Here is a 22,104-nt window from a genome sequence, read left to right as displayed (position 1 = left end):
ATGTATTAAGCTACGTAATTTGCCTTTTAGAATGATGAAATTGAAAAACAATGTACGTGATATTACATTGATATTCTTTATTCACTGAGTTGACAAAGCATAGCTGCTCCTCTTATGATCCAATGATTGGGTGATTTTATCGTTGGCAGCAATATGGCTATAACAAAATTCGTGGAGTGACCGGTAGTAGAGAGTACTCCACGACGTTCAGCTGTTTTATAGAGCGGACAAACGTACGATAGCCTTTCTTTGATGTCCTGTTTCTTCATCGGTATTAACCATATCTAACAATAATGTATAATATAAAAAACTTTATTAGTAACAATAAAGAAGTAAACTTAGATTTTTATTTTGAATATAAAATTAAATTATATATAATAATAAAAATATTAAATCTGTATTTTACACTTATTCAATTATCTTAATTACATCTATTATTACATTTTTAACTTAATGTTATTATTACTTATTGGAAAAGTAATGCTTTGTGTTATTAATTTATAAATGTTTTTGAAATGTGAGAGTACTTACATGTGGCACATTGTCATAAAGTATTTTGGGAAAACTCTCTTCTACAGTCATCTCCTTCATATCGAATCTTACACCATCCAAAAATAATCCATAAATATAAACACCATCTTCGGTGCGGACTCGAAGGCGGTCTCTTTTAAAATTACGAAATCGAATGTGAGAAGATCTATGGGAATCCGATACTTTCGTGCATAATTTTGCTGTGTTCCCGTTAAAAATGCTTGTGTAAAATAAAACCTGGCAACCAGAATGTAACAGGCGGCCCTTCGTCGTACCATTTCTGTTTAACGATAAATTCGCATGAATATATTATTTGTTTTGCAAATATACGTGACAGTAGAATATTAAAAATAATAGAAATTACTTGTATAAATATTAAACGTTGCAAAAGTCGTGAATATAACTGCCCAAAGGTTTCAGAGATGGATAAGAATTTTGTTTCCATAGAAGAGGTATCTTACTCGTCAAATCGCTTCATAAATGTCTTCAAGCTCGAAGGACATCATGATTACACCTGAGTACAGAATCATAGTATAATTCTTAAAATATTAATTTCTTTTTACAATATTCCTGAAGAAATAATGCATTAATCGTCGAATTGTTAAGCAGAATATATATATAACAATATGAAACATTTCAGATATACACATATCTTTTTTATTGGATTAGATAGATACCTTTGATAGCTTTTCCGTATGTTGACGAGACTGTTTCTGATACATTGTAATAATTTGTTAAATCTTATCCATCTCTTGCACCAGTATAGTGTTCATGCTTTGGCTATATAACATGGGGTACTTAGCAATTGCGGCAACTAGATCGTAATCATCTGGAAGTTTGTCCAAAATTTCTGTTGCAACGCTATAAACTATTTCGTCATCAGACGCTTGTCTCAAGCCTTTAACAGTTTCCTAAGAAGAAATGGAATTTTCTATTATTATATTTTTTATTAAGAATAATCTAATCCAGTTTAACATGACATTAAATCAGGATAGGCATAGAAAACGACCAAGCAGGATACAAAGAGGATTCACTCTAGATCTAGATAAATCTAAGTCGACAATCTATATTACTAAGGCTTAAATAATACACTATCTTATATTACTAATATACTATTTTAATATCATAATAAGTTACTATATTAAAAGAATGTGATGCGTAACATACCTTAATTTGCCAAAGATCCTAAGTTATGCATAAAGAGAATGTAATACATAATTTTATAATTACATAAAACCCAATAATGAAATAATTAATTAAAAATGAATTATGTTTGACAATACATATTCATAATTACTTACCAATCGATCCTGAATAATATTCGATGGAGTTAAAAAAAGAAGAGATGTGAATAAACAGAAAGAATATAGTTATTGTTTGGCAAAACATTTAGATAAAAGTTACCTGCGTAAGCAACAAAGAAGAAAACAGTAGATCCGTTTCTCGTTGGTCTTTAAGAATATCAGCATTTTCATTCATTGCCAAATACGCTCGGCTCGGTAATTATAGGAAAACTTCTTGTATAAACAAGATATCCTTCATGTTCTCTGATAATTGGACAGTAATAAATAGTAGAGGATTCATCGAAATAGTACACCTTATCAGTCAGCAGTTCCCTAAGTAATGCGATAAGTAAATAACAACTTGCAATCGGCAGATTAAAATTTAAAAGGAATATTATCGATACTCACGGACAATAGAACTGTACCAAAATAGTATTTAGGGTTCTACGATCCCATTCGTCTGTAACTCTGCCTCATAATTGCACTCTCCTGTAAGATACTGAGAGCGTCGAATTGCACGTCTTCGTAGTCATCCAGGAACATCTTCAATTGCAGAGCACTGATCCTGAGATCAGTCTCATTGAACTCATAAGGGATATTCCAGCCGATTGGGCCGAACTTACGTCTTTCCTGCACAACTGCATGAAAGAAACATAACGAGTACAGAAGCTTCTTGAAAACATCGCTCTGAATGCACCCTTCAAAGAACTCCAGATTATTGATCGGATCGGTTGCGTAGGATCTCAGAATATTGGCTCTGAGTCCCTTGGGCGGCTCATTCGTCATCTTGATGCCGTTTTGCAGGACTGATATGGGAAAATGTTCCGCTGGGTAACTAGTCAGCCACAGCCGGAAGTCCTGATGGATTGTTTCAGGTATTAAACCCTCACAAATCTTCTCCAGCGTCGGCATCCAACTCTTGGCCAGGTGACAATTTTGCAACACAACCCAATTACCATGCAACACTCCGTTCTTTATCATCCCTTCTGCTATTGGTCCTTGACCTAGAGTACGATGAGACACGGTTGATTTACGCGGGACGTTATCACGTTATGAACATTTTACCTTGACCAAGGGACAAGCAAAAGAGACGCTTGGCACCGTAGCCCTGCTCATCAGCGAATGTTAGGAGAGTCTGTGCCGGATCGGCGCCGGGAGTCAAGATGAATATCAGTGGGATGCAACAGTTGGAATCCGCGAACGCAGATGCCAAGTCAAAAGGCGGTGGTTCTATATATTGTGTGCCCATTTGTTCTAAAATCAAAACGATGGTTAATATCCATCCCATCCCTTAGCTTAATGCTTGCTTCGAATAACGCGTATTTACTTTCCACAAATTCTTGTACTGCGGGAATGATCTTATCGGGTCGGATACATCGCAAAATTAACAATCGTTCGAGTAAGTCCAAGTCTTCGTATGGGGGTGGGAAGAGCTCTTTCTGCGGTTCCTTCGAATCGAATATCCTTTTCCATCTCTCAATCGTTTTGGAGAACGCCTCTCGAATGCCCTACAGAGAATAGGAAACTCTTTTACTATTATTAATTATCTAAACGCACGATTACGCACAAGATTTACCTCGAATCCTTTGACTTGATCTAATCTACACAGCTCATCCCATTGCTTGACGGGTAACCATTCGGCCGGATTAACGTATGGATTCTCCAGACCTATCCCACCAGTCAGTAAGAACATCCATTTGGCCATGGCTTCTGGCATCTCACTTATCTTGCGCAGATTGATAACGAGGAGTAACACAAACAACAGTTTATCTTTTTCAAACAACGATCTACAGATATTGACGTAAAGGGAATATGTGAAATGTTTGGTCAGGTCCTTCAGGCGTTGTTCAACATTATCAGCTGGTTCTGTGTTGGTAATAGCCATGTTAAAGAGATTTACGAACCACACTAATGAATATTGGTACATCGGATCTATAGTGGCCAATGATGCTGCAAAGAAAAATAATTCCTTTATATAAAATTGCTTTTTTTTTATAAAACTGAAATATTGATGAAACATCGGAAACAAAATTACTCGAAACGTGACTCTAACACAAAAGACAAAAAAATGAAAAAGATAATTTGGATAAAGAAATATATCGATAATATTTCTTTATTAATTTGCTATTAATTATTATGATATGTACCTATTGTAAAAAAGAGTATAGTTGAATAGGCCGCGATAGGTTGATATTGCAGTCTCGCAGCATCGATTGATTTCTCTGTAGCTTCTGTGGCAGCTTGTTTCACTTGGATGTCATCGCTCAAATTTTTAGACGACGTTAGAATGTCGATAGCTTCTTCATCCTCCAAGATATTACCCTCCGCCGCGGAAAGTACCTCCAAAATTTTATCTTCTGTCTCCTTCAGCATCCTGTAGCATCAGGTTGAGAGTAAAAGATAAACAGACTTTTAAAAACTAGAAGCTGATTGAGTCAACAAGTATACTTTTTGTTCTCGGCACTTTGCACAATCAAGATGTTCTTTTCTGACTCTAAATCGGGCCTTTCTCTCGCAACTACAATACCGAGCAACTGATCTTCCAAACCGCTTGGTGTTATCATGAAATTTAGTAGAGTTACTCTTACAGCTATTTCTGGCAGATAATGAGGATTCCTTAATTTTGTCGTGATGTAAAGTCTGTTAGAAAAATTATTATTATTACTTGATGTAATATGTAAAGATATTTATATTTATATAAAGATATTTTTTGGAATATATCGTGCGGATAATTAAAAAGTACCTAAAATTAGTGTTGTATTCTACTACAGCGTCGCCCAATTTTATACACCATGCACCCCCGTGCTTAAATGTTTGCCTTAAAAGTATCGGTTCAAGTACAGCATCTAATTCCTCTTCCACATTTTCCAACAGCACTGGCTGTCCAAATTGTATCGCATTTTCTAAAACTCTCACGTAATCGAGCTGAGTCAGTCGAATAATACTTATATTATTTTGCTTCTCCATGTTTCTTATCCACTTGTTGGCTTGGCTTTGCGGATCTATCATCAGCGGCCACCTTCTGGCATTCCTAAAAACGCAAAATTACGCAACAATTCTCATTCTCGTTCGTTACTGAAACTATTATTGACTTACACAACGATAATCCCTTACGTAACGACTTACATAACGATAATTCCGTTATCAACAGAAAATGCATCGGCAGGTAAACCAGCGATGTTCCAGGATCTAATCAAAACTGGATCGCCAAGTATTTCACGTAATTGGAAATCTTGGCTGCAAATTACTTGCAAATCCGTGCACAGTTTCACCCATTCGTTTATCTGCTGCACACGAAATGGCATAGTAAACGGACCCAAGTAAGCTACTACACCAGAAGCGATTATCACGTCGCCCGTTAACCGATAATATCTAGAAAATAGAAAACAGATGTAGTTAATATATTATATAACAATTTTGCGACACTAAAGAATGATGAATAGATTTTTAAATAGATTTGAAACCTTACTTGGTGCTCAGTTGTTCGGCAGTTTGAAACCAACGTGCGTATTCTCCGCCTAAGCCTCCAATAAGATCCTCGGCACGTTTCAATTTCGTCTCGCAGTCCGCCACTTGATCGGACATCGTCTGGAAGTTTGCCTTTCTTTCATTGAGGGTCTCTTCAAGATCCAATAACTTTTCCTGGTCGTAAATTTCAATAATTTTAATGTAAAATTCATCAATATATCTTTATTAAATTTTATTTATATATCTTTATAAAATTCAAAACTATTATACTCTGATAATACCTCATAATAGAACTTTATAATATGTACCTGCACTTGACGCAATTGTTCTCGCTTGAAATTTAATAGTTCCATAGCCTTGTCATAGGCAGCTTCAGCTTCTGCCAGAGCTTTTCTTTTAGGAGCGACGATTTTAGCGATTTCATCGTACTCGGACATTGCAATGACCCAACGGCACAAACCTTCGCAAGCTGTTGAGACCTTCTTGATTTTTTCTGGGTCAAAGTCTGGATTAGCCAAATACTCTTTTCGTATCGTTTCTATTACTTTGTCCGGTATATTGTCCTTGTCAAAGTTGAGTAGCGAGTCCAAGAACTTGGCATCGCTGAGCATTCGCAAAGCAGCCTTCCAATAATCATCGATGTACGTACCTTCCTTCGTATGCACTCTCTCTGGTTTTATTTGCTGTAATTAGCTTAAGTTAATCCAAGAGATTAAAGACTGAGTAATAAACGAGGCTAAAGATTAAATAATTCTTGTACGAATGATATTTTATACTATCTTCCGCTATATAATACGTACCCTGAGAACACAAACGCTTTCCACGATAAGTCTCACGCCATATGGCGGGTGTTTCATTGCTTTAACTATTGCGATATCCGTCGGTGTTAATGTATCTAATGCTTCTTTAGCTCGATTTAAAATGGGCATGGCTTCTGCCAGATTAGCATCACATTCAGCCCTTATGACAGCTGCTTCCTTCGCTACCAGCTAAATATTATAAAAGTTTTATTAAACTCGAGTTTCTCAGATTCAATAACACTAATGATATTGATATTTCGTGTATTATCGTAAAATCTTACTTCTGCCGCTACTTCATCGACCTTGACCACTTTCTCAAATTCCGCCACCTCATGACTCTCCCTCTCAACGTCGGCTAACATTCTTTGAACATCCTGCGTGGCTGCGACTAATTTTGGTTGCAACTGCTTTAATGTATCTTGCATTTCCGTTACTTGATGTTGCGTGCTATCTAATTGTCCTAATCCGCCTTGATATCGAGCTTTAGCACGTAGCACTTCTCTGTGCCATTATGCAAAATTGAATAAAAGGATTAAGATTTAAAACTGAATTATACGTACCCACGTTTCTTATCAAGCAAATTTTTAAAGGTGTTAATCATTTCGAGATAAGAAGTTGGTGTCACATAATTGTGTCTGTTTAAGCGAATTAGGAATTCGTCGCTTAATTTTTGAGTCGACACGTGAAAAAATTGACACATGTCAATACCAGCCTTTCTCTCGTGATCAGTAAGCTCGACCGTAGCCAAGAATTTTGTCGCGACTGCTAATAAAGCATCTTCAGGCCATGACTAAAATAATGAAATAAATTGTATATACATGTGTATTTTCTATATTCATTTAAAACATATTATATATATCTTAAATAAGTATTAATATGAACAATGAGAGTTTAATACTGAAGCCAATCTATGGTACAGCAATTAACCAAAGCCGGAAATTTCTAATTCGATTTCTGAAAGCATCGCCGAATAGGTGACATAGTAACAACGATATGCAACTGATCGCGAATAATTTGTACAATAGATTAAAGAGAGCCGCGGGGCTACCGTCTGTTTGTAACGATCGTTCTCGTTGTCGATCAATCTGTCTCATTTTCTCACATATTTCAGCCTTTTCCTCAGTCGTGAATATATTAGGCACCTGAGCAAGAATCGAAATTGTCATTTTTACATGTAATACAAAAACTAAATTATTAAAAATAATAAGAAAAAAAAAACTAAATACATGAAATCTTTCTGCAAACTTGAAGAAAAAAAGACAAAATAATAAAGAAGTTAATGTTATGTCAATTCATTCACTTCTCCCGAGTTAAGCATGTTGCTGATGTCTTCTAAGAAGTTCTCTTCCTTAATTTGCGTGTCCTGAAAAGAAAGTCGAATGCCAATTCCTAGCGGTTGCTTTTTCATGATAGCTTTGATGTCCTCGTGCCATTCGTGAAGACCATATTTGTTTGCGTAATCTCGACTTGGAATACGTCGTAGTCACAGATATGCGATGCCAGTCTAGTTAAAGATTGCCTTCCAGATCCGCCGACGCCGACAAGGAGAGCGTGACTTCGAGGCTGCTTGATAATACGAGCAATCCTCGACAGATGTTCAATTGCGAACCTGTAACATGCATTCAACTTAATGACAAGGCAAGGTAATTTTGTTATATTTTATCAAGCATTCAGGTACCGAAACAACACCAGATTCATAGGCTTCTTGGTCATTGAATTGTATTCGGAGAGATACGTCTCTATGATCTCTCGTAGTTGTTCTAGATCACTAACTTCCTGGTACAAGCGAATGGCTCCCTTGGCATCGGTGAAGTCGCAATATACTAAATTCGCAGTTCATTTATGGAAATCTGTAGCAAAATGTGCAGAAATATGTGACACGAATGCATAATTTTTTATCTTTCTCTTCAACGAATAAACAACAAGATCTTACACAACTTTCGCCATCCGGCTTCTTAGGAAGTAAATCTTCGAAGAGATCCTCCATTGAAACTTCCATGCGTTTCTTTAGCGTTACTTCTGTTTGTTGTATCAGCCAAGTTAGATCGACGTCGTCGACTAAACGATCGCTGAACACACGAAGTATCTCGTGGACCCATAAACGCTTCATATTTGAAAGCGCAGGCATGGTCTCCGGAACCGATAAAAGTACTCCTGCATCATAATTAATTAATTTAGCTAAAACAAATTAAAAGGGAATAATATAGATAAAAAACATTTTGGATATTACCTGAATCACTCGTGAGAAATCTCGAAGATTAAACATGTAATGGCATTTTGCAGGTGTCGGCAACAGATTACATAAGCTCCTTTATAAATGTCTAATGTCGCAAGGACGATCTGGTCGATGCCATGGATCAAATTCTTTACTAAAACCTCTACAATATGCAAATATGAGAAAAGGTGCTGAATTTTTATTAAATAATACTTTTAAAAAAGCGAATTTTAAAGATATTCTAAATGTTTTCTGAAATTTATACAAACCTTGTATCGAGATGCCATAAAACAATTCTACTAAATATCATAATCATAACGTTATCTTCAAATTCAGATATCGTTAGAACAAAGAAGTGACGTTTAAATCTTGGCGTAACGTCTTTACCAGCGATTGGCGGTTGCATAGCGCACATCAATTGAATCTCAATTAATTTTATGAATGTCCCCTCCTTTCTGTCATACCTGCAAATTAAAAATATACGAATATCATCTCTATATCGGAATTAATATACATATAATATCCATAAATATTTACTGTTATATGTATAATTTTAATAAAAATTATTATATGTAAGAAAAATTATGTTTTTGATATTAATATCAGTTAAACATTTTATAAAATATTTTACCACTGCCAATGGTCCAACCATTGCCGTAACAATTCTATCGGCGGTTGCGCTCCATATGTTTCTTTCAGCGGCATTGAAATGTCATCAACGAAGACGATCCAGCGTTTGCCTATGGGTGGCCCGTATACACCCTTCCGTCTGCGATCCAACTTACTCATGATAATATCTTGCGTCTGATTAGCAGTGGTTTGCGCAGAAAAATTGATCAACAACGGCTTATTCACTGCGGCATTATTTTTCTTCAGTAGAAAATCGATTATGTAGACTGATTTTCCTGTCCCCGTCGGACCCACAAAGAGTACCGGTTTCTGATGCTGAACCAACATCTGAAAGAGCGCGGTGTATCGTGCCGTCTCCACGGTAGGCACTATTATCTGATTGACAGGAATGTCACGGGGAATTGCCGGCACATTTATTAATTCGTCCGACCATAATTTCCATTTTCCTTTGCCCTAATAAAGAAAAGTTCCCACATTAAGCTGGATGTAATAGTTTTAAAAAATAAAAATGCTTAAGAAATGACAGATTTACTTAAACACGACGTTCGAGATATTCTTGTAATTTAAAGTTACAATCAAATTAATTTGAACGTAGATATATCTTTATACTTACCTCTTTAATAAATCTGTAATCAAACACCAGATGATCTTTCGGCATAACAAAGATATACGGTTTCAAAGGCGGCGGTACCGGTTCTTGTAACTGAAATTCATTCATTAAATCAATTGGAAATTCTTTTTCCAAAAGTCCACGAAATAGAATACTGAATTGTTCTCTGTATTTAGCTTCCAAAGTACCTCCCATAGCCCAGATGCACGAAAAAAAGAATGAGCCCTACACAAAAGAGTTTCAGTTAATCGAATTATTGTATTAAGCATTATAAAATTTTGTTAATTATTAGCCGTAGAATTTCAACCTCTATTTGTGCTCGAAGATCGAGTTCATTAATATTTTTTATTATTTCCTCATTATAATAATCGTCCATAAAACAATCCATGAGATAAGTGACAGATCGTGCAAGATTTGAATCGGGCATTGGACACATTTCCTGCAAATCGGTCAAATATAAACGAAATTAATTAATCGTTTATTTTCGTTTAACAAAAAGATATTTTTTCACCTTAACGTTGCATCGACGTAATAGGTGAAAAAGAGGTTTACAAAATCTGAGGAAAAGCGATTCGTGCAGGAAGAGACGTAGCCACTCATCTATTATTTTCGGCAGTTTCGCTATCCAGGAATTTAACAAGGGGTCCCATCCCAACGCGGTAGGCTCCATGTAAATCATTCCTGCAACGAATAATCGATCAGAGAGTTCACCAATTTCAGTTTTTATCTTATAATTCGTTATTGCTGTATTACTTTATTTAATCTTTATTGCGAATTCTATTTACCACAACGAGATACCGTGGCCGGTGAAGCAGTTTCCAGATCTAGTGGTTCGAATATCAAATTGGTCGTCGGTGCAGCTTAATAATCTCTCCGCTCATTAGACACAATTTCTTGTTGTCGTCGAGGACGGTGTTCATACTCTCTATCCATATCGCGTCTATTGGTCCATCGAAAACCAGCCACTTTCGATTTTCGTTGGTCGAAGTCGCGAAAGCTCGATAGCTAATAGCCAGAATACCATCATTCCATTCGCGGGACGCTGGATCAAACTGCCCATACAGCTGACCCAGTGTTATCGACTTCGGATTGATCACTGTTATCTCTACTTTATTCTCGTTTATCCAGTTCTATTCAAAGTCAATAGGATTTAATTAACTTAATTGTTACAGCCGTTTCTTGATATAATAAATTTAATCTTTCTAATACGATGCTCACGTTCTCTTCACAGATTTTGAGTGCATCGGCAAGCACGTTGTAGGCCGTAGTCTTGCCGGCGAAAGGATATCCGACGATCATGAATCCGTGTCTGATTAACATCATCTCGTACATCTGTTGGATTTTCTGCAGGAATACGGGAATACATTGAATATTCGCATCGGCACACGCCTGATTTATGGCCGCGTTTAAGTGCACGTAATCTGGCTCCGGAAGTTCAATGTTTGGAAAGAGGTCTGAGGTGATACCCTGAAACGATATATTTTTCAGGAATTTTGTTTTATTCGTGCATAAATATGTACGTACATGAAACAAAGGTATGTCCTCGCTGAGGAATTTAGGTAGATTTACGTCGGTGATACTTCGCAAGATCAAGATGTCCTCGTTTTCCTCCGGGTATTTCAGTTTCAAGTTTCCTGCCGCTATTAAGACGGACTTCACCGCACGCATACCGTAATCGTAATGATTCTGACTGGATAGTTGTTCCGAACATAATTTATAGGCCATAACAATCTTTACAGACAAAGGTCTTGCATTGTAGAATCCATATGAATACAGTGTGTTCTCTGCTATTAAAACGTAATCTGGTACCTGGTCAAATATTTCGATAAAATAGAATAAGCGAAGTGCATCTTATATCACTATTTTTTAAAATAATTTTGCATAAATAAGAAAGATGTTATTATAAAATGCTTTATTCAATACACTAGAGTACAAATAAGAATGTACTCTAATAGAAACTTGTAGCAATGTTCTCTTTCATTTAAAATTATACCGAAAAAGTCTTACCATCATAGCTACTGATCGGAATAAAGCTTTCAAATTGTCTGGCAATTCTGTTCTCCCAGCATATCCTGGATTCATTGTAATGAATACCGCACAAGTACGATCCAGCTTTAATTCCGTCTCCTCGAATAATAAAGTCGTTTTTTCCGCGTGTATAGCTCGTTGAATAGTCAGAATCTGCTGTGCCACAACCGATAGGACTTCCAAGTCGATGCGGTTAAATTCATCGAAGCAAGACCATGCGCCTGTGCTGGCTAATCCCTGAAATAAAATATTTATGCTATATTTATATCAAATAAACAAGGAAAAATAGTCTTATTTGTATTACATATAAATTACTCTTATTCTTTTACAATTCTCTCAGTTTAATTGTACAATATTAATTGTAAGTTAATCTTGCTATACCTTGAAAAATTTGCCCAGTGCGATATAGTCCAACCCCTCCGAGCAATTGAATACAACACATTGCTTGGCGACTGCCTTTGCCAAGTCTTTTGTAGTCTCCGTTTTTCCGGTTCCAGCAGGTCCTTCTGGAGCACCGCCAAGATGTAAGCTCAGTGCTCCAAATAGGGTACGATAACATCGATCGGTGAGTGGCGTTATCACCAATCGCGACGTATTACCTAGATATTCATATGCATAGCCCAGTGTGGAATTTATCATCATCGTGTACATGTCCTCATCCTGCAAACGAGTGACGGCAATTTTATCACCGACAATATGACAGAAAGACGGTCTCTACTTGGATTGATCTGAATCCACTCACTATCCAGTAATATCTCATCTGACAAAGCCACTTGAAGTCTGTGATCTGGGTCACAGCTTGCTCGCACAGTTGCACCAATACGTCGCGACTGTGGACATCCAACGTCACCAGAGCTTCTGCAAGTCAAAAAAGAAAATAACTTCCCGATCGACGCAATAAAATCTTATGTCTCTCATCATTTTCATTCATTCAATTCTAACGAAGTGTTTCAACCTAGTGTTGTCCGGTTCTGTGTTGACAGTTTTCCGCGAACGAGCTTGACGATCTCGTTGAGCTCATATGTGCATGTTTCCACGTATTCCATTAAAATCTCGGTACCCTTTGGAAGCTTGTCGGTTATATCCGCCGTCCAGTACATTTTACTGATGCAGAGAATGGTTTGACCCGGCCATTCTAAAGCCCATTGACTCCTAGGCTTAGTTGGAAAAGCATCTTTGGCGCGTATTACCTAAAGAAGAAGTAGATAATTATATGCAATGGTTCATATTGATACGAAGACTCATCTCCTGTAAGCTTGAGTGACCTGAGCCTTTACGCTTTTCTTCATGTCACTCTCGAGTTCGAGAAGCCACTTTTCCACTTGTCCTCGTGCGGCGACCGTATCGATTATGTCCTCAAGAATGATCTCCTCCCCTTCAGCTGACATCATAGCTGTAGCTTCCATCGCGTCGGTGAAGCTCAATTTCGCGATGCCTTCGAAACATTTTTTCAGATGTGGCTGCACGCTACGATGTTAATTGAAGAATAGAAATTGTATTATATAATCATCATAAATATATAATGTTAATTAGTGCATAAGATATACCGTGTGGGATCTTTCGTCTCAGACAATATTTCTAAGAGTTCGTCATTAGAGAGGAAGAAGAATCGCGGGAAGAAAAGCCTCTTTTTCTCAAGATAAGCGGCGAGTCCTTTTTGCACCAGATCGAGCAAATGCGTGCATTTCCTTAAACGATCCAACATCTTGTCAATTTCGACGACGAACATGACCATCGGGTCAGCAGCGACGATTGTCATTAGTTCCCTCCAAATCTGCGTTTCATACAAGTATTTTAGATTTTAGATTTATAAAAATTTTATATATCGCGTAAATATGCGTATTTTATGAAAAAACATATCTCAAATACTATTATTTATTTTATATAAATTTAATTCATATGAATAATTGAACAGACTTTGTCTACTGCGCTGAAACGTCGACTCTCTTCCGGCATTTGTTGCTGTATATCAGGTGACGAAAAAATCGGTTCAAGATACATCCATGTCCCTTGAACTCTCAACCAGTAATCCATAATATCTTGTAGCAAGAGTAATTTGGCTTCCCATTCCCTGACAGCATAAAATAAAATGACTTTATGAATTTTGCTACGGCAGTTACAGAGCCAGCAAGTTTTAAAGTGTTTTAAAAGATATTACGTATAAAATCATGATTTATATGTATAAAAAAATTAAAACTTTTTATATGTAAAAACTTACAGAGTTTCCTTTTCGAACGGCTTTATGTAAAGGGAATTCTTCATTGTCTGAGCCTTGGTCAGATGATCGTCGAGCAGTAATTGTATTTCATCTACACTGGCGATGACATATGTGCCGGTATCGCGATAAGGATTTACGGTAAATGCGATATCTGCCCAGTCAGAATACATCTTGAACAAAGCTTTCTCTAAATTGCCTTCCTTGGTAGCCGCCTCAGATATTGTCTCGAATTTCAATACATAGTCGCCTAAACCATAGTCGAGAATCTGTGGATATAAATGCAATTCTATAATATATACGTAATATCCATCACCGATAATGAACCACATGATTACAAATTTACTTGAATTTACCTTGGCCAATGTCATATACGGATCGATTTTTATAGGAAATCCAACGATCTCCGAAACCTGCTCCCAGTGACGACTCTTCAGAGAAGGATTCCCGAGAGTCAATATTACAGGCATGTTCTCTTTAAAGTCCTCGATTTTTGTTCTTACGATCTCAGCCAGCTTCTTCACCGCTGGTTCTTGAAAAGCCTTCTCCAATTTGTATATCATGCGATACGCAATACCGGTTTCATTTTCAATTACTTCAGGACCGTGCGAACCCACAACACTCCCCGTCCAGGTTTCATAATTTGTTAAGAAGTCGCAGGCAATGTCATAAAATCTTTTGTAGGGTGCCAATTTATCAGCTGTCTGTAATCAGAGCCAGGTGTGATAACAATATTATTAATAAATTAAAAAAGAAAATGGAGATATCTCAGGGCCACTTCGACCAAACTCCGGTTAATTTAATCGTCGATTAACTTACAGGGCGATCAACATAAAACTTATATTATTTATACGAGAATTATATTATTAGAGATTTTTATGTTATTTGCCCTGCAAGTTACTAGACGAATTAAATTAATCGGAGTTTGGTCGAAGTGGCCCTCAGAACTACTCGGAAAAAGAAAAAATTTCTAAGGGCTAGAACTTTTTCATTTCTGAGTTGACGGTATTTTCAATTGCAGAGAACTCTAGGCAATATAAAAAATAATGATATCATCAACTCAGAACTCCTCTGAGAAGAAAAAAATTTTAAACTCGAGAACTTTTTCATTTCTGAGTTTACGGTATTTTCAATAGCAGAGAACTCTAGGCAATATAAAAAATAATGATATCAACTCACAACTTCTCGGAAAAGAAAAAATTTCTAAGAGCTAGAACTTTTTCATTTATGTGGTTAAAGGATTTTCAATAGTCGAGGACTCTAGGCAATATACCACCTAACAATATAAATATTACAGAATTCCTCGGAAAAGAAAAATCTTTTAAGCTCGATAACTTTTTCATTTCTAAATCTAAAGGATTTGCAATAGTCGAGAAATCTTGGCAATATGCCAATTAACAGTATAAAAGTCTCAGAACTACTCGGAGTAAGAAAAAAGTTCTAACGGCTAGAACTTTTTCATTTCTGCGTTTACGGTATTTTCCCTAGCAGATAAATCTAGACAATATGCCAATTAACAATATAAACATTCCTGATGGAACGTTTCTACTGAAATCTTAATGAAGTACATCAAAATGTTATTGATTTTCATTTTGAAATCTATATCAATTGACCCACTTTCGGTATCGTTTCATTAAAATTTCAGTAACAATTCAATACAAGATACTAATTGTAAGATTAAAAATTATTCAGTAAAGTTCAAAATGAAAATCAATATACGTAATGAATTTTATGAAAAGTTATTCAGTAGAATATATTGAAATTCAGTATATATTATACTATATATGAGAGGATCAGGATGAACATGATCCAAGTCATAGTTTTAAAATTATTTAAAGAAATAATTGATTTAATGCACTTTAAGAACTTGTAAAAATCATATATATTTTAAACTTAAACATTTATAAATAAATGTATTAACATTAAATGCAAATATTTAAGTTAGTTAAGTTGAATATTTAAGTTAAGTAAAAATCTGTATAAACATTGTACATTTTCTTTGCGTTTCAAATATTTTTACTACTTTTCTTTAGGATTCATAATCTTTCAGCATTTGCAGTATTAAACTTTCATTAATAAATCTGTAAAAGTATTATATATGTATTGTATTTTTTCATTTTTTTTCAACATTTTCAATAATTATCCTTACAATTCATAATATTTCAGTATTAAATGTATGATGCATACTGAAGTGTAACTAAAATATATTCAGCAATGTTTTAGTCTTTTTCATTTTTCGTTTCAACGATTTCATAGCTATTTTCGACGATTTCAATAATTTATTTCCATTAGGGGATATGAATCAAAATAGAAGTTTCAAACACTGATACTACTTTGATATCCTTTTTAGAGAAATATTGTTCCGGGAAATTAAGTTGATGTTTTGTGTGATGATTTATTCAATATATATTTGTATCACTAGGATACAAATGTAAAATTTAAAATATGCATATAAAGTTCACAGAAACTATACTATTACCATCTTTCTTAAAGGATACTGCGACATTTCCCAGCCGAATAATTTCTCCTCTTCATTGAATTCCGTGATCGTGTCCATCGCGGCGATCAACTTATTATCAAGACTCGTAGCTTTCTTTTTATATCGTTGTATTTCCTCGATATTGCCCCAGTATTGCAATTCGTCGCAGTATTTCGCGTAAAGTTGGAGACTCTGTTCAAACTTCTCGATCCTAGTTTTAAGTGTTGCCTGATACTCGCCTGTTTTACTCGCAACTATCTCTCGATGCTTCTCAAAAACTTCAGGCATTTCATAGTACCTAATATGTGAAAGTTTTGACACAATTATTTGAATTGTTATCATTTTTCTATGTAATTGTATTAACTAATGTAACTTATAATTTTTTTATTTATATAAATCAGAGAATATAAATTGCAAGTTGCAATTGTATTGTATCGATATTCACTTACCGATGAAAAGCAAAATTATTGCTTTTCAACTCGACCGGCGTTAAGTGATGATAATCTGATAAAAATATTATATATTTCATTACTTCCCGCAACTGATTTTCTAACACAAAGACAGTTTCTGTTTCAGATTTATGTATAAAAGCCTGCAGTTTCATAAGTTTGGATGTATTAGGCGGTATACTTAAGGCTTGGTTTGAAATATCTTGATAAACATCTCCTATACTAAACGTGAAATTATCATTACAGTTAGATTATATTTAAATGCAAAAATCATATTTGTAAGTGTCGACAAGAGACTTACGCTCGGACTTTTTGTTGGTAATCGGCGACCATTTTCGAAACTATTTCATTTCTCAGGTTCGTAGCTGTAGAAACAATATGGTCTATAGTATGATGCCTGCGAACTTCGAAAAGGTCGGTAAAAGATGTTCGATAAAACTCTAGTGGGATATTCTTGCTCAGTTGATCATAATACTGAACGAGTTCGCAATATTTCTCATATGGTTTAGGCGGTTGGGTCTTTAGAAAATCCTCAACGTAATTGACATCCTCGTCGTTTATCAGGCTTATATATTTATCAAACTCGTGCAGTTGCAATTCCGGATTAATCCTGTATCGTTGTATTAAATTCGATATAGTATTCATATGCTGCTCAAGAACGTCCGAAGAAATTATTGGCTGCAAAAACAATATAACAATATAATATATATGTTGCAATGCAACAATAATTATCATATCACAATGTGATTTTATTTCTGATTTTGTTATAATTATCATGATTCTATTTAACTGAATAATTAGAGATGACAGTAATAATTTTAATAATCGTTTAATCGTTTATTAAATAATGTAATAACATATACAATTTAATAATTAAAACAATATTACATAAGACATACATACCTTGAGCAGTCCAGTATTAGATTGCACCCATCCCAGTTTTATCTCCGCACGAGGTAACGTGGTTACAAACTCGTACAGAGAATTTAATAACGTTGAAAGTGGTCCACAAACATTTTGAATGTAGGATCAAAGGAGATAGACGTGTTCCTTATCACAAGATGTATGTTAAAGCCACAGTTGATGCCCTGTTTGAAATGGCAATATTTAATGTATTTAATCGCATTATAATAAAAAGAAAAAGAGAGTTAATAGACAGAAATTTTAGTCTAATACCTATATTTGCAAGGAATCTTACTTACACCCACGTCCATGAGATAGTTGATGTAGTCTTTCCATTGAACGCAAGCACAAATCTCGCAACTGATCTTCCATGACGTAGGCAAGACAATTAAAAAATCTGTTATATTCCGGATCATTCGCCGATGGCAAAGTTTTCTTCTTCAAAGCCTGAATATGGATACTTTGATCAGACGTAAGAAACTTTATGTTAATACAAAAGGATTAACGCAAATTTAATTATAGATTGTTTCCAGCGATTTCTTACTGCGAGCAAAATATTGCATATTTTTTGGTAGCCATCGTTTGAGCAGATCATCGTTTGTGCTTCTGAGTATTCTCGAAAATTGAAAATCAAAACTTGAAAGATCGTACGATTTTCCATACGATGCAAGCTCTTGTTTATCTACTTGCTTGACTTTCCTACAATTATTACGGAAATCGTTATTATTCTGAATTAAAGTTTGCAACGATTGCTCTGACATCAATCCACTAACCCATATTCACGATGCCAGTAATCCAAAGTTTTGCGTATGCACGGATGATACAGGACAATCGACCTCTTTTCCAGTTTTGCTCGTATTTTTGTATATTTAACGCCGCGCTCTGGCGAATACGGATCGATGATCCCTCGGGAAAGGAGCGGCTGAAACATGCACAGCGTATAATCGCAGGGGCAATCGAGTGTGAGAAGCGATTGTAGAATTACAAGGGTATTTGTGTGCCGGACCACTGACCCAACAAGATGCATCCGAAAAATAGAAAGAAAGTGTCCGTTGTAAAATAATATTTTCTATTTTAGGAGCAATATAATTGGAATCAGGATAAATGTCATCGCACATTCACGTAATACTAACCGGAGCAAAGAACTCGTACACCTCTTCAAAGGGCTCCTGCAGCACAAAGTCGACAATGGATTTTTTCATACTCGTAACGTAATCGCGCTTTATTTCATGTATCAATCGGCCGAGGTACTCGTTGTGTCTCTCCTGCCATTCAGCGGACACCATGCTCGTTATCTTCTTTAACGTGTCAGAATCTAAGGTACCCGCGCGGGCGTCATCGACCTCATGAAGAATGTAGTAGTAATACCTCAAGAGATTCTTGTCTTCCTCTGTGATCCAACCATCCGTGTCATCGTCGATGCTTCTCGACGATGCCGAAACCGATGAAGCTCGCTCCCGAACACCGTCATCGTTATTCAAAAGCGTCCTCTCTTTTGCATAACTGCTGCATATTTCCATCATGTCCTCTTGCTGGCTTTCATCACTCTTTCCCGACCCTTTAATCTTTCTGATCAAGTGCATCCGAAATTCGGCTCTCCGCTGGCGTAGCAATGTATAATAATCGTCCTTTTCGGATATGACCTTTTCTTGATCTTCTCTCTTTGCTTTGGTACTCCTTTAAATTTATTTACTTATTTATCATTTATGAAATTAATACAAAACAAATGCATTAAACTATTGACAATCAAAGATTAAATCATATATGTGTAGCACTCTTTCCGAAAAAATATTTTATTGCATTTTGCGGATCAATAATTACCTTGAAGACGTTTTGCATTCTTGTGACAAGTCAGAAATACCCGATTCATCCGAAATACAATTTTTTAAACGATTAAAAACTTCTTCATATGCACGATTATGTTTAGCAAACTTGGTATTTAGACAATAATCATCAGAACTAAATTTTATCCAACTGCAATGTTTTTTACGAGCTTTCTTGACAGGTTGTTCACCGAATTCATTGCTTCGTTTTATTGATTGCGTGCACAGTTCCAATTGATGAATATTAATTTTTTTATCATTTTTATCTTGTTTCGTAGCTTCTTCCTGTTTTTTATGTATCTTTCTTTCCTTTGTGCAATGTAGTTCCATTGCCTAAAGATATAAATTTTTACCATTGAAATTGTTATGCTGATATAAATTTAGGAGTATTAAATGTGCGTATAATTTGGTATAATGGAATATAAGACAAGAAATTTATATAAATTTTATACTAATTATTAATATATAAAGATACTCAAACTTTTATTATGTTGTAAGGACTCACTTACCGTTTTTAGATGTTCTTGCATTTAATACAACAGAAACATATATAACAATGAATAGTTGATATCTTATAAAACACTTTGAATTATTTATTCTTATATTGTTAAACTTCAAACTCCTTTACACTCTTTATTAAATCACTCGTCCATATGGAAACGCATGTAACAGAAACCTAATGACGTACGGAGGTTTATTAAGCCTCTACGTTTACGTTACCATAGCAATCATCCTAACATTGAAACATGTGTTGTATTAATTGGAGATAAGAATATTAGGTAACTACTCAGTTTAGGAGAGCCAGCTCTATTAACTTTGATACAAGTTGAGATCATCTTATTGAATAATTTTCAAAGGATTTTGGCAATCGCTCGTTGTTTATTAAAAAGTTAACAAAATAAGTTTAATGAATGAAACGTAATTATCTAATTATGAGCTGAGAGTAGATTAAGGACTAAATACACAAGCAATACAGAAAAGATAGATCATCACATGTGTCTCAACGGAAATATTTATTGCATATTTATATGTATGACATCGCTTTTTCGGAATAGTACTTTCACAAGTGCGATAAGTCTGATATTTCGATCTCCAATATTCAATTTCCAATATTTAGATAATTCAATATTTATACCGATGGACTGCATTAATTTACAAATTGCGTTAATTTACAATTTCGCGATACCAAAGATACGAAGATAACAATACGATGTAAATATATTTCCTTTTTGTATATATGTATACGTATATATCAAGTGCTCCAGTAACGCAAAATATAAAGTCGCGATATTAAATTCTCTATATATCTGTATTTATAACGCATATGTATGTATATATATATATATATATATATATATATATATATATATATATATACCAAGACAATATTCTACGTCCACATACATTTGATTTGATTGTCTCTCGTCTCTGATATACGTAATACACCATTGATCCCTCTATACATCTAAATAGGCAACATGAAAAGTACTTTTTTGCTCTTTTTTCCTGTCATCTGTGTAAAGTTAGCCCCGCATTATATTTGAACTTTATATTTTTCTCAATTATCGTTGTGCCTATGTTTGTGTCAATTTATGCCGCAAATCGCAGTTCAATCACTTGAAACATTTTTCACAAAAAATGGAAAAATCAACTTTTTGTTAGTTCCATACTTTTCAAATTTTTAATCTTTTATAACTTTGCTAATAATAGAATTTCTTGTTGCAAGTAGTACTTTTTTACTATTTTAAATATAAAATAAAAGTAAGTAAAATCCCTTCTAATAATCATAGACTTGATAAAATTTCATGGAAAAGGGGTGGGAAAGAATTAAAAATTTGACATTTCTGAAATTTTTTGGTAATGCCAGATTATGCTAAAGTAGCATACTTCAACACAACTTGAATTACCGAGTTATTTGACTTATCGATTTTTTCTTTGTGCACAATCAGCAAAACGTAGCATAATATAATATTGTTATCAAAAATTCAAAATTTGAAATGTGCGGGGCTAGCAAAAATTTGGTATTTTAATTTTTTTATGAAAACACTTTAAGTTATTGAGCTACAACACAAATTGGCACAAATGTAGCATAACGCAGTACAATTCAGAAAAATACAAAAGTCAAAAAGGGTAGGGCTAACTTCACACAGGTCTTCCTGTCCTAGAAAAATACGCAAACGAGAACGCTCAGTGAATTATCAGAAATAATTCGCCGTCGTTGAACGGATGCGTGCGTGCGTGTATGTGTGGCGTGTATATGTACATGTCTATATGTGTGCGTGAAAAAAATACGTTGGACCTCGCAACCTCCTAGCATGCCCCTTGCATACTATGATCGGAATTAAAATATTAACTTACATACATACATACATACAAGCGATTGAGAAAAAAAGGCAAAAGCACGCATATACATGAACAGTGGTAATGGCGAGTGCTCGCACATCCCTTCTAAATTCGCCAGCGAAAATGTGTATGTAGGAGTGTTCTGCAACACGGCAATTCATGGTCAAAACGGGCACTGCCGGGATATATTGATTTTCTTCCCCGCACCAACGGCGTTGGTTCCGCTGAACGTTTCCACGTTAAGCCATATAGTCATCACCAGTCACACAATAAGTAGCATTTGTAGCACGTTATGCGGGAGTAGACCGCACGAATTGCGGTAATTTG

The 22,104-nt window shown here is 35.3% G+C and overlaps 1 pseudogene; it reads right to left on the bottom strand.

Annotated features, from left to right (window-relative positions):
• Window positions 1–57: 57 nt before the first annotated feature.
• On the bottom strand, window positions 58–20,174 carry LOC113563562 (annotated as a pseudogene).
• Window positions 20,175–22,104: the final 1,930 nt, after the last annotated feature.

This window comes from Ooceraea biroi, chromosome 1, assembly GCF_003672135.1.
Source record: "Ooceraea biroi isolate clonal line C1 chromosome 1, Obir_v5.4, whole genome shotgun sequence".
NCBI lineage: Eukaryota > Metazoa > Arthropoda > Insecta > Hymenoptera > Formicidae > Ooceraea > Ooceraea biroi.
The sequence above is the reverse complement of the archived record's forward strand: the minus strand, read 5'-3'. Positions and strand labels throughout refer to the sequence as shown.